The following is a 15,920-nucleotide window of genomic DNA, read 5'->3' as shown; positions in this document are numbered from 1 at the left end:
GCTACAACTCCATTGTACCCTGCTAACAATTTTGATCAAGTGGCTATTCCCTTCTCTTTACCCATACTTTAGGTCTACTTTCCAGACATAAATTCAGTAATGACAACACGAATAATGTTCATGTAGCTTGCTGAAAGTACAGTATGAATTATTTCCACTCTGAGGAGACTTGACTAAAGTGACGCTACTTACAATGCCTCCTAAGCCAACATTCTAAAAGTGTTGGGTTAAAATATGCAGATTTTTTTTTCCTGCTCAGACATGATATGAAATACTACTCAGATTGTCAGTTTTCCTGTTAGTAAATTTTATTGTGATATGAGTCACAATTAATTAATGGGATATCTAGGGACAGAAGCAATAATGTCATATGTAAATACAAACACTTTGCTAAGCAGATTGGGAAATGTAGATGAGAACTTCTTTTGCAAATTTGTAAATGAAGCCTTCTGAGTTATATTTCCCATGATGCAAGTGGTGCTGTTGAATAGAAGACCTGGAGCTCTCTAGGGATCTATGGGGTCTTGGTCTCACTAGAAGTACGGATATTGACATTGCTGCTGCTGCTTTCAGGTAGGGAGAGGGAAATGAGGGAGGGGGGGGGTTGGGATGATGGGATCCAAGGAGCAAACATGGGGGTAGGGGAGGGGGGCAGTAATGGGAACCAGGGACAGAGAGGGAGTTGAGGTGACAGGACTCAGAAGAGAGGAAGGAAGAGAACTGATGAAGTGGATTGATGAGAAATAGAAGGTAGGAGAACTGTCAGTGGCAAAAGAAAACTTGGGAGGGCGCATGACCAAGGCATGTGTGGATGTATGAGAGAAAAAGAAGAGGTTTAGTGTGTGGGAGAAAAAAGTTGTAGAGCAGTGCTTCCCAAACCTGTCCTGGGGACCCCACAGCCAGTCGGGTTTTCAGGATATCCACAATGAATATGCATAAGATACATTTGCATACCATGGAGTCTCATTATATGCAAATTTATTTCATGCATATTCATTGTGGATATCCTGAAAACTTGACTGGCTGTGGGGTCCCCAGGACAGGTTTGGGAAGCCCTGGTGTAGAGGTTTTGTGTGCATGTGTGAGTATGTTAAACAAAGTTCAATGAGAGAGACTGTGTGTGTCAGTGTATGAGTGACAAACACTGAAAGATGTGTATCACATTTTTGCTTCAGTGTAAATATTATTTCAACTTTATTTCAGCATTTTTCCCATTGAAAAGAGTGGGATATTCTCATTGATAAATTTGGATCAATGAAAAGTTCGATACATTAGCTTCACAATGTGTTTGGGTGCGTACATGTGTGTCAGAGATTGTGTGTATGACAGAAACAAATATTGTTAACACTTTCTTCAGTAGAGCTAAAGTCAGTGGTAACTGAAGACGAGTATAATTCATATAGGGCCTAATTTCAAAAGCATTTACACACTTACAATTGGGTTTTACATGTGTACATGCACTTTACCAGTGTAAATTGACTTTTGAAAATTGATAGAACATATGCCATTGAATTTTCCATAGGATAGTCACAAGTAAGTGCACTTAACACATGGAAATGGCTTTTTAAAATTGCTATGATAGTATGTTACTTTACATGTGTAACTCCTTTTAAAATTGCCTCCATAATGTAACAAGACAGTGACATCTCTGTGGATAAATTATAACTTCCTGCTGTCTCTGATCCTCAACTACAGCACCCTGAATTAGACCAGTCCTCTCAGATCTTAATAGCTAAGTAGGATTGGATCTGGGCCTAGCTAGTATTTAATATGGGATTTTCTGGAAAGACCAGGGACTGTGGGTTGCAGAAGGAAAGGGCAAGCCACTGCAGTATCTTGTCATGAAAAATCATGGTCATATGGTAGGCCATGATTGCTGAAGTCTGTATCAAACAAGGCACAAAATACAATCATTACCATATATGGTAGTAGAGGAAACTACAATTAATATTCTTTTCCATTAAACCCACTGGTCTTGGCCTATTTCTAAATCTTGACACTCTGCATGGCTTCATGTATCAGCCACCTGCTGACTATCTTTATACAAAGGTTTTGAAAAGAGTGATTCTTAATTGTCCTGTTATTTGTGCTTTCAATTTTTTTTGTCATGCAAGGAATTGACATTATTAAATGTAGACATACCAAATGTGAAACCTAGAGCTTCAAAATGTTTGCTGTGGATGGACTGTGAACTGTTGCCTTACATAAGAACATAAGATATGCCATAAAAGGTCAGACCAAGGGTCCATCAAACCAGTATCCTGTCTCCAATAGTGGCTAAGTACCTGGAAAGTACCCACACATTAAATAGATCCCATTCTACTAATGCCGGCAACAAGCAGTGGCTATTCCTGATTGATTAATAGCAGTTTATGGACTTCTCTTCCAGGAACTTATCCAAACCTTTTTTAAAACCCAGCTACACCAGCTGCCTTAACCATATCCTCTGGCAATGAATTTCAGAGCTTAATTGTTCGAGTGAGAGAGAATTTTCTCTGATTTGTTTTAAATGTGCTACTTGCTAACTTCATGGAGTGCTTCCTAGTCCTTGTATTATCCGAAAGTGTAAATAACCATTTCACATTTACTCATGCAAGTCCTTTCATGATTATGTAGACCTCTGTCATTTCCCCCCACCCCCCAGCCATCTTTTCTCCAAGCTGAACAGCCCTTACCTCTTTTGCCTTCAGAAAACAATCAAAGAAAATACATATAGTTTCTGAATTAAATTTCTAAAATAGTAGAAACACAAACTATTGTTAGTAATACATCCCATGTTTTGCAAGGCTACAAAAATACTGTGTAAGCAATTCCTACCCAAATTTTTCTTCTGTATTAATGCCAGCTATTTTAAATGAAGACCATATAGTATAAATTCGTATACATGCAATGAATAATGATGAGACCATCACAAATCAGATTACTAATGCTTATTACATTTTCCATTTGCAGTTAGTTATTCTAATAATTGATCTCTCAATTTTAATATTTTTTGTTTTTTTATACAGTAAAATGTACTTAGCTCATAACGAGGCATATAAATGTAAACCACATCAGCAACAGTGGAAGGTCATCAATGCCCAACGTGGCATCTCTGTTTCAAATCTGATGTCTGCCTCAAAGGCATCTTACATCAGCTGCTTATCAGAAGGGTCTTTGTTTAAACTAGCTGGCATTAATAGAGATGGAAGATGGGTAGGATTTCTCTTATATTGTTATAAATACCTACTGATTTAGGCTTTTGATTCCTAAGTGGTTTTACAAAAATACTGTAAGATTAAAGATGTTCTTGAGTCAATAAATGTAAGAACATTTTCAACTTGTTTCCTTGTAGGGGTGTCTATGTAACCTCTGATCCACTGGCTAACTGGGATCAAGGATTCAAGGAGGAGTGTTGGGGCCATATTCTGACCCATACTCCTAAGTTTTCCCCCAACAAGGGGGAAAGGAAAAATCTTTCAAGGCCCGTAGGGTTTCCTGGAGGTCTTCTGCAGTAGTTCAGTAAAAAGAAACACATAGGCACACAGTGACTGTTCTTTAACACTTAATCTTTTAACTGGAAACTTGATTGCTGATGTAAAATCACAAGTGGTACACTTTTGAATAGTGCATATCAATACAGAAGAAATAAAGTTCCAGAATGAAATTGCAGACAGCAAATTTGTACTCCTGTCAGTAGATTCTGTTCACAAGGGATCCTCCTTGGGCTGTTCCTCAAAGATACTGGCAAACTAGATGCAGACGACTCCTCAGAAGGAAAACAGGAATTCCTGCTCCTATTCTTCAGAAACTACTAAGCTGGTTCTCTCCTTTAGGAAGTCTTTCTTCTGACTCCTCACAAAGGAAATCCATTTTTTCCCAAGATTCTTTGAGGCCAATATTCAGCGCTACTTAGCTGGATAAGTAGCAACTTATCCAGCTATGAACAGCGTTGCCACGTAGCTGGATACTAATCGAAGTAGTTATCTGGATAAGTTGTGGGCAGGATGTGGGTGGATTGGAGAGGAGCTACTTAACCAGTAAACTTAGATAAATGCTGATATTCAGACTAATCAAGTCAAGTTAACAGTAATATGGGCATGCAGGACCACACTCGCTCGCAACCACCCCATCCAGCCAAATAAACACAAAGACCTTTATTGTGGGTAAAACAAGGCCGCAGCTTTAATCTTCCAATGGTCCGAGCTTATATCATAACATTAACACCAACAACTAGGACTTTGGTAAATTACCCATCCCCCCGCCAGACTATCCGCCACCTTCCGGCAGGATAGCTTAACCAGCCACACGGCTCACTCTTTGGCCCTACACACCAGGTTCCGACTCCCGCCACTCTCACTCTCCTGCAAGGAGTCAACCCGGGTGGACTCCCGCCACCAACTGGCAAGGAGTCTGGCCAAAGCGGCCCCCGCCTCATCCAGCAAGGAGCCGAGCCCTGACAACAGCCCAGTTGTCAACCACCTTCGGCTTTTACCAAAATCCAAATACATAATCAATATAAATGAACAGTTATGACTCGGACCAACCGCCCCCCCCCTTGCTGCGACAAATTCTCCAAAACATAATTTCCCAGAAAATTATACAGAACTAAAGGGTGGGTGGGAGGGTCTCGCGAATCTGCTACCCCTCTCTCGCTCGCCAGCCGCCCGAATAACCCCCGCGTTCCTGCAACTGCTTAACCGCAGTTTGAATTTGTCTCCCCACCAATCCCTGCCTTCCACGCTACCCCCCCCCCTGCCCGCACCAATCCCAATCGCCCACGTCTAGCTGATCTCCGCTCCTACTACCATCCCCCCCCCTCCCTTCCCCCCCCCCATGTTACGTCCGCCGCTTCCTGCTGACTTGCTCGCGCCTCCATGCCGCTTCCCACACCCCCCCCCTTCCCTCGGCCACGCGCGTCTCGCTACGCGGGCCTGCGCCCACATTACGCCGTCCAGCCGGACATGAAGTCCGGCTGGTATTCCAGATAAATTAGACCTGCTCAACAGCAGATCCAAAGTTAGCTGGATATGACTGCTGAATATCCCTTGTAAATTAGCTGGTTAAATCTTATTTAAATATTGAGCCCTAAAGAATTCTCTCTGACAGACGAGTATGAGACAAACCCCACTCTTTGCTACCTCTTTTCTGTTTTGTTTTTTTGTGTGGGTAAATCTCTGAAATCCACTATTTATTTTTAAAATTTATATTATGCATATAACTGGAAACTTGTGCTAAGAGGATTGCAATGTTACATAGACTATCTAATGAAAACAATCACCAAACATATAATAATGAATACTAATTCCAAACAATCAAGACACATAAGTATGCATGAACAGGAATAAGCTTGCAAGAATAAAAAAAATTTAAGCATCTTCCTAAACTGAAGATAATCAGTGCACATACGAATATCTTCGGATGACTTATTCCATTTTACAGGACCAATGATGAAAAATGCTTGAGAACTTGTCATCTGCAATTGAGCCTCCTTCAAGGAAGATATGGAAAGCAGCTGTTTACCTGAAGAGTGCAGTTTTTCAGGAGGAACATAACAGAGAAAGCAAGTTGGCAAAATATTAAGGACTACCTTGGAAAAAAGTTTTGAATAGCAGGCCAAGGATTTTAACCTAGATTCTATATCTTACTGGCAGTCAATGGAGAGTTCTCAATTTGGGGGGGGGGGGGGGGTAACATGATCATAAATAGAATAACCTAAAATCTACCAAGCTATAGCATTCTGTAAAAACTGAAATACATTTAAACGGCAATTAGGCAGATCCATATACAAAGTATTGCAATAATCTACTCTTGATAAAACAAATGATTGAATAACAGTTTGAAAATGTGCATCTGAAATGCTATGCTTTTGGTGCTGCAATACTCTTAAGTTTAAAGAAACTAGCTTTTAACATTGTACTCTTGGGACCTAAGACAAATCTCCCTGATCTTTAGAAACTGACCACCCTCTGATCCACCAGCCCACTTCTTTGGAGCCGGGACAGGGAGAAAGACCTTCTTTATTGGAACAAGAGACCTCAAGAAAAAACTAGCTGAACTAAAGTCCCAGCCAGTCAACCACAGAAGAAGAGCCTAGAGCAGAGTGGGCTTATGAGTTTTGTTAAAGTAATCAATCTTGAAAAGACACTTACCATTGGGGAATGTTGGACACACCACTACACTCCCGCCATCTCTTATTTCATTTACCATTATCTTTGGAGATACTGAAGTTACGGGTAAGGGATCACTGCGGTGACATCCTTGTATATAAAATCCTATTCTGAAAAGAGATTGCAACTGGGGCTAAAGGAATTCAAATTACAAGAACTCTTAACTTTTCTCAATGAAAATGAAACTAAATGCAGATTTCTTTTCTTCAGTACATTTATTTAGATTCCACTTTTTGGTACTATAGGTATTTCTCTATCCCCCCACAGGGCTTATAATCTAATTTTGTGACTTATCAAGGTCACAAGGAGCGACAGTGGGTTTTGAACCCTGGTTTCCCTGAATCATGGCCTGCTGCTCTAACCACTAGGCTACTCCTCCACTCCACTCTGTCAGGGTTACCAACTGATAGAGAGAAGTTGCACATGTGTATTTAGTAGAACCCATCCTATTAGCCACTGAAAGAAACCATGTAGGCCCACAGCTGACATGTCACATTCCCCTTGCTGCTAAACTGTCAGCAGAAAAGAGGCACTAATTTAGAGAAAGGAGGTTTAAAATGGGAAAGAGGATAAAGGTAGTTCCTTTGTTTGGCCCACATCCACCTCATAGCTCTCTTCCCCCTTTTTTTGTCTATTTTCTCCTGCAGTTTTGTATTTCCAGCAAGGTCAGCATACCTGGGAATGTTTTTTGGGTTGTGGTCATCTTGAGATTGCTGTTGATTAGTACTAAAATTAAACAAAGAAAAATGGCAGTTTAGACAATTTTAACTGGCATTCCTAGGACAACTTATTGGAGAGAAGGGAATGATCCCAACCCCAAAAAAGGTGGAAGCAATTATTAATGTAATGCCCTCTTGACCGCTTACCTCGCGGGAACCCCCCTCCCAGGGCAGACTCCGTCGGTCCTCATGTCCACCTGGGAAGAAGGTGTTAGAGTTCCCTCCCTTTACCACAGGAAAAAAAAATGGGACTGTGAACTAAGGCTGGCAGTATGTACAAATATATACAGGTTTATTAGACTATCAAGCATATTAATTTCTACATGACTATATACATTGCTAATAGGATGTCAAACAGCATGCTAATCTACTTATGGTTCGTAGGTCATGCAACTATATCCATTTTTACAAGATAGCAAGAACATTTAATATTTGGAAATTTGGGGTTGTTGGACCTCACAGTATACCACTATATGGAATAGAAGGGACCGCTTATTTTCCTGGTTAAGGAAGTATTATTATTATCCTCCCCTTTTTTTTATCTCAAGTCTTACCCATTTGAAAAGATGCAACTGGGATGGTGGGTAGAGTTGGCCTGGGGGGGTGGTCCATTATATCTAAACCATCTCCTTCTGCTCCACTGAAAAGTCCATTCCAAAGCTGAGATCCATGTCCTCCTGGGGGATCTGACTCCTCCTCCTGATCTGTTGCTGGGTTCCATATCCTCCTGGGGGACCCAATTCCACCTCCTGGATGATGCTGGTGTCCATGCCCTCCTGGGGGACCCAACCCACCTCCTGGACTTCTGCTGGGGTCCATGCCCTCCTGGGGGACCCGACTCTGCCTCTTGGTCTGCTGCTGTGGTCCACGCCCTCCTGGGGGACCCAACTGTACCTCTGAGCCTGCTGCTGGGGTCCACACCCTCCTGGAGGATCCAATTACACCTCCTGGTCTACTGCTGGGGTCCACGCCCTCCTGGGGGACCCTACTACACCTTCAGGCATGCCACTGGGGGCACCCTCCTCAAGGAAAGACCGCTCCACCTTAGGATCTGCCACTGAGTTCCCCTTGCTCAAGGGGAACTCAGTGGCAGATCCTAAGGTGGTCTGCTTGATCTCTGGATCTGCCATTGTCCTTCAGTTCTCCTCCCTTGGTAGGAGGGTTGTCCCTGGCTTGGGTTTTACAGCTCCACTAGGCTCATGGCTGTTTAGTGTTCAGTGATTCACACCCTCCATAGTCTTCTCTTTCAGTGATTTTAGCTCTGCTAAGCTCATGGCCAGTCATTCACTGTCACCCATCCTGGATAAGTCACCTTCTCTCAGGTAAAAGGTCAAGATCCAGACAGGTCCATAGAAGAAGACCATCTGCACGCCCCTCCATCCCGTATGGCCCTCTCCTGTTATCTAGGAACTGGGTATCCAATTGTCTGAATACCCTTGTAGTTAGGGTGATAATGTGTTAGCTTCCTAGGCCTGTTTTCCAGTACATTTCTCTCATAAATCCCTTTCCCAGTCACAGTTCTGTAATTTAGGAGTTTTAATCCTTTGATTTTAGTGATATTTCACTGCAAAATTACCAGCAGTAGCCCAGGTGGCTGTGACATGCAAATCACCTACTTGAATCTCTGACTATTCTGTTCATTTGTCATTTAAGCACCTTAACAGTAAGGGGTCTGGAAATCTTTTCAATTTCCTGGGCTGGCAGCTCAAGTTACATAGTTGTATTGTCCCCCTTTTTTTCTCTGCTGCAGTTCACTTAAATGGTAGCATGTGCAAATCCTCCGTCTCTTGTGAAGGGGGGTTTAACAAACATGGAAACTCCTCAAAATTCTAAGGCACTCAATCATTTCATTGGAATGGTGAACTACTTGGGGGCAAAGCCTATTGCAGGTTTCCTCAACTTCTTAGCCCTTAAATGCATTCCTGAAACACGGGAATGGATGGATATGAGACTATCCTCTGCAAACAGATGGTATCTGAAGTTCTCCTACTGTCCTCCTTTAACCTTAACCTGCCAATAGTGAGCATGGATTTAAGCAGCTGTGGCACTGGAGGAGTCCTGCTGCAGAAAAACATTATCTTCAAACCAATAGCACTCTGTTCTCTCATTCTTATAGAGGTCCAAATAGGAAAAAAATGTTTGGAGTGTGACTGGGCTTCCTATAGATTTTATCAATATCTTTGTAGCTTGGAATCCTACAGACTGGGGACTGAACACAAGTCACTAGTTAATCTTATCAATAATGTGGCTCCTATGCCATAAGAGTGTATAGAAGTTAATAGTGCTAACAGGTTTTATGGTGAAACTGAGGTTTCCTCCTTATGGGAAACTTGCAAGGCCTCAGTGTTTAACAACTACTAGAATTGCACAGGATGTTCAGAGGGCAAGACGTTATCCTGGAGCCAGTGTAGGAATGTTCCAGGGCTCTGGATCATCTGGTCAGAGGGTTAGTCCTGTGGGAATTCTGTGCTATTGCAGAGCACAGAATTCCCCTCCTGCGCAGTTGTGCAGAATTTGGCAGGCCCCGGTGTGCCGCGAGTGGGACGGCCTCTGTTCGCGGCATGCTTGGCCTGCTCTTTTTTTTTGCCATGGGCAGGATGGCCTCCACTCACGGCTTGCCTGGGCCTGCTTCATTTTCACTGCAAGTGGGATGGCCTCCGCTTGTGGCGAAGATGGAACAGGCCCCGGTGTGCTACGTGTGAAGGCAGGCCCGCTTGTGGTAAAGAAGAAGCAGGCCCCCGGCATACTACATGTGGAGGCCGGGGGGGGGGGGGTTGAGTGAATGAGAAAGGGAACCAGTGGGAAGGGGTGTGTGAGAGAGAGTCTGGGGCTGCTCCAGATTTCAAGGGGAAGAGAGACAGGTTAGAGCTATGATCCTCTCCCAGGGTTACAGATGGGAGTTGCAGGGGTGAGGCAGAGTTTTCTCTTAGAAATCTCCAAAGGCCTGAGGAGAAGAAGCAGAGGGTTTCAATAAAGCCTGTGCTTAACTGGGGCAGGAACTTATCTGGACTAGGAAGTCAAACTGTGCCAGAGGGAACTTGCTATGGGGCTCGGAGGATCTTGATGCTGCACCAGAGGGATTTTGGCTTGAGCTGAACAGGACATTCTTGTGAGTAACTATTTTGTTAACTGATGAAAATAGACTACTTAGGTTGTTCAAAAGACTGAAGAAAGAAAAGCAACAAAATAACCAGACACACAGTGTTGTTGTAAGAAGAAACTGTTTAAGGAAAAGAAGTTATAAGGAGGAGAGTGAGATTTTCTGGAACTGTGATTATTTAATTTCTTCATCTACTTGAGCTATTTTCATGTCTGATTCTGAAGATTCTGCAGTAAATTATTTATTTTTTGGAGCTCAACTTGAGTCTGTGTGAAGTATTCTCTGTCTAGTACTGGCTCTGCAGGTTGTCCTGCCCAAGGTTGGTGTGTCTATTAGGTGAACTTAGATGGTCACCCATGGCGCTGACCATTAGGGGGCACCAATGTGTAGCCAAATGGTGCCGCAAGCGGAGCCTATCTCACTTGCAGCAAAGAGCAGTAGAGATTCATTGGGCTGCGAGCAGCGTCCAACCTGCTCGCAGCCCTGAAAAGCACACAGTTGGCGGTGTGAATGAGGTAGGAGTTGGGGTGGGGCTGGTATGATGGTGGGAGGGGGGGGGGGTAGGCACATGGCAGAAGATTCACCTAGGGCACCTAATACCCTTGAACGGGCCCTGGTCCTGCCCCCTGCTTACAGCCCTGGAGACTTGATTTCCCACCTCCGGATAGTGACCAAAATCTGGGAAGGTGACCCTATGTGTACGTGGGGGTTACAGTAGCAAAGATCAGGATAAAGTACCTTTACAATGTCAAAGGTTACGTATCTGTCTGATGAAGTTCAACCCAATGGCAGAATACATGCCTGGAAAGAGTTTGCTAGCAGTAAGATGTATTTTTCCAGGACCTTGGACAACACCCTGACCCAAAAGAACTGGAACCAGGAACTTTGTCTATATCCAGAAAATGGAGGCCTAAAGACCAGTAAGGAGTCCGCTAGTAGCAGCTCTGATTGCAGCAACACAGACTGATGAAGAGTTTCAAGCTGTCCAAACCTCATAGAGAAGGGCTAGCTAGACTGCATCCGAGATGTTCTGGACATAGCAAAGAAATGTCATTCAGTCAGTGAATGACTGGATTTTGACATAAGCTGACTGCATCATAGTCCCCAAGACTATGATAATACAGAGAGTGCATCTTGGTCATTTAGGACTTACCAAATGCAGGGATAGGTACAAGCAATCTGTGGTGGCCAGGCAATGGATGCCAGGTAAAAGAGAATGCTTTCTCTAGCCAGAACTGCCTCATTTATAGACCAGCCATGGTATGGAGTCTCTCCTCGCATCCAAACCTCCCTATGTGAGGTTAAAGGTAAAGCTTACTTAGTGATCATTGACTGCTTCTCTCACCGGATTGAAATCCTGCCCTTGCTGTACGTAATTTTACCAGTGCTGCAGTAACTGAAAGACTGAAGAACTTCTTTGCTTCGTTTGGATCACTCAAGACCCTAGTAACTGCTAATTGTCCAAAGTTCAAGGCCTGATCACTTTCAAATGACTTAGCTCAATATGATAACAAGCTCATATTTTTGTCAAATGAATGGACTCGCAGAAAGGGCAGTAGCCATTGCAAAACAGGTTGTTTTGTCAACTGGATCCCTATCTTGCCCTTCTGAGCTACTGCATTGTGCCAACAGAATCCATAAAGGAAAGTCCAGCTAAGCAGTTAATGGGCTGAATTTTCTACATTACCCATCCTTTGCAGTGGGTGACACTTATGCTCAATGGCCTGATTTCACTGTCATGCAACAAAATGACCTGAAAGCTAAACACAGTTATGAGACTTTCTACAACAGACATGAGTCAGAAAAACTGCTACCAGCAACCATTCCAGGAGAGACCTGGTTTGCCTCAACACAGATTGCGAGACTCTTTGGGACATGGCAGCTATGGTTACTGAGCAATATGACACACTGGTGCTCTCTTACTTGCTCTAGATCCAGGATGGCACATTTTACCAGGTGTAATCAATGGCACATTCAGCCCATCACTAATGCAGTAGATCCTACACTTATCCAAGAGATTATACCAGACCCATCAAGCTCTTTGGAGTCCACTCATAGCAGTGACCTGGACAAAGTCTTGATCACTACGAAATCAGGCTGCATTTAGACTGGATTTAGAGTCTGGAGATGGACAACAGGGGCAGAATAATCCCTATCCGTTACAGCCGTTGTTCAGAAATACTCATTTGTTTTCTAGTATGTGAAACTGCACAGTAGAGTAGGGGGAAGATGTGATGTGGCGTATGATGTTCAGTTAAAGGCTGTGTTAATAAAACTATTAGCAAAGGTCATGGGGCACCAGGGGGAAATAAAAAAAACAAAACAAAACCCCAAAAAACATTCACTGTTCCTTTTAAAATTTTGTGGTTGAGTCTCTCTGGGATGGGGCAAGTTATACCTAAACAACCAGCATATAACCATCTATCATATGACAAGCTGCAACTTGGTTTATAATAGCAATGAGGCATTCCATTGCAGTGCTTCATTAGTCCAGTTGTAGGGACCTACTTACTCATCTCTATCAGTCATCAATGGATTAATGAAGCAATGCTGTGAGTGCCTTGTTGCTGAACTAATAGCCATAGAAGAGTAGTATGAAATATAGCACTTTCTTCTGAGTGGCTGGCACTTCTGCAATGCAGAAAAACGTGATGCCAGCTTTGTTTCAGTTCTATCCGACTTTGCTAATTTATAACAGCAACAATTAGCCTGCAGCTGTGCTTTGTCTAAATAGCTGCAAAATCACTCAGTTTTGCCACTTGCCCATTTATTTACTGGAATGCAAACTATAGCTTCTTTTTCATTATTAATCAAACCCACTTTTCTTTGTAAATATCAATTTTAAGTAAACTATTTTCAGAGATATTTTATTAATTTATTGTTTTGGGGGTTTTTTTGTTTTTGGGTTTTCTCATCCCCTGTGGGGGAAGCAGCTTTTATAAAGGTGTTAGCTGATGGACTCTGCAGCAGCTTTTGCATTAGCAGGTTGGAAGATTTCAGATAAAACAGATTTTTTTTTTCTCTCATCTTACACCAATGGAGATGAGACCCATTATAGGGACATGTACAGAGTTCTTTAGGGAAAGGTAATGCATACCCTATAGTACTTTTCAGTTTCTCATCGCAGTCACACTGGCCTTGGAGGAAATAGATATCCTGTTTTGAAGAAAAGTTAATAAGAAGGCGTATAGGCAACAGAGAAGAAATAATCTCATTATTAATAGCAAAGTTAAAAAAAAACAAACAAAACAAAACAAAAAACAAAAAAAAACACCCCCCCAAAAGCTGTTGATACAAAATATCACCAAAAATTGTAAATACACTTATAAAATTGTATTAATCACAAGCAGATATGAAATAGTTTATACAAAAAATCCCCTCTCAAAATATTTTATATCAGACCACCATATATCTATCTATAAATTACCTAAGGGTCCCATATATAACGAATAGACAAACAGTAAGAAAACAGCTCCTCCCCCCACCCCCAAATAATAAAACAAATACTGCAGTATAAATCAGGACATGCTGTCCTTTTAGCAAATATGAAGAGTCCAAAGATGGTATCAGATGTCCAGAAAACGATGTCAAATACCCGATTTTTTTTTTATACGAGTAGAAATTCCAACATCCAAGGAACAACACCTACTGTTCTTTTGGCGAATAGAAAGAGTCCGAAGATGGTGTCAAATGTCCAAAAAATTATATCAACTATGCAACATGTTTTGCCTTGCCCCAGGCTTCGTCAAGGGTAAATCTGGACAAAAAGCTTTGACGAAACAGCAAGTTGCAACTTGGCAGAGGGAAAAATCTGGACAAAAACTCCAACAGAGCATCAAATGCAACTCAGCAATTAGATGCTCTCCCCAGCTATTTCACTTACACATTAAATTAAAAGCTCACTACAAAAAAGGAGATTCGCCATTTTGAAAGATCAGCATTTGATAGACCTTTGGTGGTCTGATTTAAAAAAAATTTTTTTTTTATTTATTTATTTATTTTAAATTTTTATATACCGACATTCCTGTATAGAATACAGATCACACCGGTTTACAATATAACAGAACCGTCGCATGGGAGCGATACAAGGAACATTTGGATACCAGTAACATTAACATTAACAACCATAGAGTAAGGAACAACTTCAATACAGCCTAAAAACGTAGCATATAAATAACATATAATATTTTAAAAAGGGGGGGGTGTATTCCCATGAGAGATAGGGAGTCTGGGGGGGCTGGAGAGAATGCAAAGGACTCCCTAAGTGAAGCGCTGGTAGGGGACAGATGAATGGAAACCTAATGAGAGAGTGATGAGAAAACCGGTTACATAATATTATATCTAATGGTAATAGACTGGTTGCAAACAGGAAGCTAGGTTAGGTGAACCTATGCTTGGGTCAGGGGGTCAAGGAGCAAAACTGAGGATACAGGGGGGGAGAAGCAGGGCAAGGGGGGGCAGGATAAATAGGAAATGAAAGTATGGAGGAGATACTGAAGGAAAAAAGGGTCCTATATAGGACCTGGGAGGACTGAGGATAAGAGTAAGGTGTGCCCTTGACGGCGAGCCCTAATCATTGTCCGTGGAGTGACATCCGTGAATGCTTGAGACTCCAGAAAAAGCTTGACTGAAAAGCCTTGAGACTCCAGAAAAAGCTTGACTGAAAAAATATATATTTTAGTAGGGATTTTTTCATGTAAACTTATTTCATGTTTGTAGATTTGCTTGTAATTACTATTGAAGACGTAATACAATTTTATAAGTGTATTTACAATTTTTGGTGATATTTTGTATTGACAGATTTTTTCGTTTTTTTTGGATATTGAGAGCTCTAGTCTCTAACCACTTTTGTATTTTTTAAAGTAAAAAAAATAAACTAATCCATTTTATTCATAACTCGTTCACAATAAGAAAAATAACAAACATTAATTGTATTCCACCAAATCACTCATCTAGGCTTGCCAACTGGCTCCAGATTTTCAGGACAGACTGATCTGCTCTGGGTTTTAAAAGCCCCCCCCCCCCCAATGCAGTCTTGTAGTTTTGCTTTGCTGTGAGACTGCAATACAGAAGTCAGAACTACATGTCCATGCATGCAGTGGGGTAAAACCAGAACTGGATCAACTTGTCCTGAAAATCTGGAGCCAGTTGGCAATCCTAAACTCAGCCCAGCCATCATAGCAACAGTCCTTGGCTACTCCTTCCGGAACCCAGCTAATGTGAATCCTCACCACTAGGTATCACCATTGCAACATGACTAGGGCTCCTTCCCCCACATGCCCCAGAGCTCTGAACATTGCTTCTACTACCTTGGCTCAGGAGTCCTTCACATGGCATGGCAGTGTGCCAACTTCCCATTGAGCCACCAATCTGGCCCTTAGGCTGCTTTTTTAAGTACAGGCTTGTACCTTGAATAAGGGTGATCTCAGCTTTTGGTGCAAGGATGTTTCAGGACTTGACAGCCTTAAGAGCTGGGAAATGTCTGGGAGAGAAAAAAAGCTTTTCTTCATTTTTAAAAATAACCTTGGTGCTGATATTGTAATCAAGAGCTGGGCCTTCTTTAAACATAAATAAGGATTTCTTTATATGGACAATGGGCAAATTTTATGGTGAAAGTTGACAAAATGCAGTATTTTTCACTATTGTTGATATTATTCAGAATCTCCTATTTAGAGCAATCTTTACTTGAATTGGTACCATTACAGATCCAGTACTTTGCAAACATTAACAGCTTCACAATCAGTGGCAATGCCCTTGAGGTGGGAGGGAGGGTAATTACTGATGCTGTGATACCCTTGCCCACCAAAACAGCAACACTGAAGAGAGGAAGCTTCTCTCTAGTGCTCACAGCTGGGCAGGGTTCCTTTGTTTTCTGGGCATCCCATATGGAGTTGGGGTTTATTTGAGGACACATTGGGGGAAGGGGAAAATACAACTGATTCAGGGAAGCCT

General features: G+C 42.1%; 1 protein-coding gene across 4 annotated transcripts in view; it reads left to right on the top strand.

Moving 5' to 3' along the window:
• DCLK1 (doublecortin like kinase 1) overlaps positions 1 to 15,920 on the top strand; it is a 755,703-nt gene that overhangs the window by 21,593 nt on the left and 718,190 nt on the right. The gene's annotated exons all lie outside the window — the stretch shown is intronic.

Source organism: Rhinatrema bivittatum, chromosome 5, assembly GCF_901001135.1.
Source record: "Rhinatrema bivittatum chromosome 5, aRhiBiv1.1, whole genome shotgun sequence".
Classification (NCBI taxonomy): Eukaryota; Metazoa; Chordata; class Amphibia; order Gymnophiona; family Rhinatrematidae; genus Rhinatrema; species Rhinatrema bivittatum.
Note: the sequence above shows the minus strand (reverse complement) of the source record. Positions and strands in the feature narration are given on the sequence as shown.